At 35.3% G+C, this 3,537-nt stretch overlaps 1 non-coding gene across 1 annotated transcript; it reads right to left on the reverse strand.

Moving 5' to 3' along the window:
• Positions 1 to 1,907: 1,907 nt before the first annotated feature.
• LOC131182667 (small nucleolar RNA R71) lies at positions 1,908 to 2,014 on the reverse strand. Its single transcript, XR_009150929.1, has one exon. It is a non-coding gene; the product is annotated as a small nucleolar RNA R71 (small nucleolar RNA).
• Between the last annotated feature and the right edge of the window lie 1,523 nt (positions 2,015 to 3,537).

A 3,537-nucleotide genomic window follows, 5' to 3' on the forward strand; every position in this document is an offset into this window, starting at 1 on the left:
GTGACTCGAGAACCGGTAAAATCGCATAAGGGATGCATAACTTATGCATCCACTTATGCGATCCTATAAAGAGTTCATTAATGAGTGAGAAGATTCCCTCAATCAATTCCTCCTAGAACCTACTATTTTAGGGCTCCATGTCAGAAAAATGCTATAAATAGTCCCATTTTCCCATTTTATTGAGGGATAAGGAGCAAAGAAGAAGAGGAGAAGAGAGACAGAATTTGAGGAGTCACTTTCACCTTCCACACCATTTCCAACCAAGATTTGCAGATTTCTTTCTTCCCTTACATTTTTTTTACATTTCTAGTGTTTAATTTCTTACTTCTTAGCTTAGATTAAAGCTTTATTTCCATTTAAACTCATCATATCTTATAAGCATTATGGATAGTGAGTAGTTTACTTTTGATTCTGGAGTAAGGGTTGTAATATTTGAGATATTTTGTGGATTTTGATTGGGTAATCCATATTTTGTGGTCTTAATGAGTTTTATTCATTTCTTGTATGCTTAATGACATGCTTAGTGTAGGATCCCATTAAGTGATGTTCTTAATCCATGGTTGAAGCACCGAAAGGAGAAGATCTTGTGATAGATAATCAAGAAATTGGACTTAATTAACTTAGATCTAGAAATAGGCTAAGGATTAAGAGGATTCACAGATTAATTAAAGAACTTAATGGGTCTTAATTAATTCTAACTCCACGAAAGTAGGATTAGTTTGATTAAGGCACTCTTTGTCTCACTCGAAAGGGAATTCAAAGGATTTAAGAATTAATCTCCTTAAAACCCATAAGTTTCATAAAATTGGATAACCAATTTAAATCCCAAAATAGCTCGAATATGAAATCCCGAACTCCGGAATCGCTTTTTTTACCATTGTTAATTTTCAATTGAATTTAATTGATTGCCATTTTCAATATTGCCATATTTGAACTTGCTTATTTCAATTTGATGCAATTTTAGTTTAATGCAATACATTGTTAAATAGAATATTGATTTTGCACATATAGATTTTACGCTCCATTACTCATCAATTCACTTCTTTAATTTCATAGATACTTCGATTTAGTCAACTTTTATATCAAAAATTCAATCATTAACACGACTCCTCATGGGATCGATATTTTTCTATACTACTTGTACGACCCGTGCACTTGCGGTAGGGACGCATCAAGTTTTTGGCGCCGTTGCCGGGGAGTTGTTTGTTTAAGATTGAATTCTTGATTATTTTAGTTGATTATAGTTTTATTTTTTGTTATCTTTTCATTTTTGTGTTTGTTTGTTCTTTTTCAGGTACTTTTAATCTTTTATGAGAAGAGCTAGAAGCTCAAGTGACACAACCTTACTGTTCAATCCTGAAATTGAGAAATTTTGTAAAGCCAACAAGAAAGAGACCAGAAAAAGGAAGGAAGCTTTAAGAGAGATTGAAATTGAAGCAGACATGGCTGATGAAAGAATTAGAATTGGTGTTGGTAATGCTGGAAATGGTCAAAACAATGAAAATGAAGCCCACGGAGAAGTTGTTAATGCAAACGTGCCTAGGGAAAGTATGATGGACCATGCTTTTCCACGTTTTGATGATTTGAGAGAGAGCATAGCAAGACCAAGGATTGATGCAAATAGTTACAAGATGGATTTTGGAGTTCTTCAAATGATTCAAAATTCTCAATTTGGAGGACATCCTTCTGAAAATCCACACACACACCTGAAGAAGTTTGCTATGATTTGCGACATGCAAAAACAACCTGGAGTGTCTGATGATGCAGTAAGATTGAAGCTATTCCCATTCTCTTTGAAAGATAGAGCATTGGATTGGCTTGATTCTTTACCTCACAACTCCATTACAAATTGGGAGCAACTCACTGATGCATTTCTTGCACAATATTTTCCACCTGGAAAAACTCAAGAGCTGAGGAATCAAATGACAGCTTTCAGACCAAGAGAAGATGAAACTCTTTATGAGTCATGGATGAGATGGAAGGAATTAGAGAGATTATGCCCACATCATGCCATTCCAAAATGGATGATAAATCAGAATTTCTACACAAATGTCACTCCTGCAATCAGAGGAATTATTGATGCTCAAACAGGAGGAGAATTTATTATAAAGCATGAAGATGAAGCTTATGAGCTATTGGAGAAAATTGCAAAGAATACTCATCTTTGGAGTAGTCCAAGAGGACCAGCTCAACTCGTAAAAGGCAAGTCATGGAATGTATGATCTTGATCCATTCAACATGATTAATGCAAAATTTGATGCACTTACAAATGTCCTTGCTAAGAAGATGGAAGATTTGAGTATGTTGGTTAGTTCATCATCATCACCGGAAGTTCACAACAAGTGGCTTATGCAGAGGAAACTACCAGCTGTGGAGTAGACTATGGAGAACAAGCAGCATATGTTGGTAATTATGGAAACAAACAAATGGGGAATTCTTATTCTCAAACTTACAATCCAAATTGGAGGAATCATCCCAACTTTTCATGGGGAAATCAGCAAAGTCAAGTTCCAAATCAGAATTTTCAACCACAACAAAGAAAGTCAAGTTCCATATCAGCAAAATAGGCAACCATTGCCTAATTTTCAGCAGAAAAATATGAACCCTCCACCAAAATAGCAAGAACAAAATTCCACCACTGAAGCTTTATTGCAACAGATACTTGCTAACCAAAATAAGCATGATGAGGAGATGAGAGAGGTGAAAGCAAGGCTGGAACAGATGCAAACACACAACAGAATGCTGGAAAACCATATTGCACAACAAGCATCCTCCTCAAGTGCTAAGTCTTTTGGAAAGCTTCCAAGTCAACCAGAAAATCCAAGAGAGCAGTGTCAAGCTATTACTTTAAGAAGTGGAAAAGTTATAAATGATGAGAAGAGTGAAAACAGTGAGAAGAGAGAAAATGAGAAAAATACTGATGAGAGTGAAAAACAAGAGAGTGCAGAAAATTGTAAAGAGAAAATTGAAGAGAAGGAAGAGAAATATATACCTCCTGAACCCTACAGTAATTGTAAATGCAAATTTGAGTACATTAGAGGCTGATAAGTTGTTAAGAGTGTTGAGACAATTTAGGAAAGTCTTAGGATACACCATAGATGACATTAAGGGAATAAGCCCACACTTTTATATGCATAGAATCATTTTGGAAGAAAATTGTAAGCCATCTATTGAACATCAGAGGAGGTTGAACCCAAATATGAAAGAAGTTGTTAAAAAGGAAATTTTGAAGTTGCTTGATGCAGGGATCATTTACCCTATCTCAGATAGTACTTGGGTGAGCCCAGTACATGTTGTTCCAAAAAAGGGTGGAATGACAGTGGTCAAAAAAGAAAATAATAAATTAATTCCCACTAGAACGGTGACTAGTTGGCGAATGTGCATAGACTACAGAAAATTAAATGTTGCCACTAGAAAAGATCATTTTCCACTTCCCTTCATTGATCAGATGTTGGAAAGACTAGCTAGGCATTCTTACTTTTGCTATTTAGATGGATACTCAGGTTTTTTTCAAATCCCTATCCATCCAAATGATCA

The sequence above is a fragment of the Hevea brasiliensis genome, chromosome 8 (genome assembly GCF_030052815.1).
Source record: "Hevea brasiliensis isolate MT/VB/25A 57/8 chromosome 8, ASM3005281v1, whole genome shotgun sequence".
Taxonomy (NCBI): domain Eukaryota; kingdom Viridiplantae; phylum Streptophyta; class Magnoliopsida; order Malpighiales; family Euphorbiaceae; genus Hevea; species Hevea brasiliensis.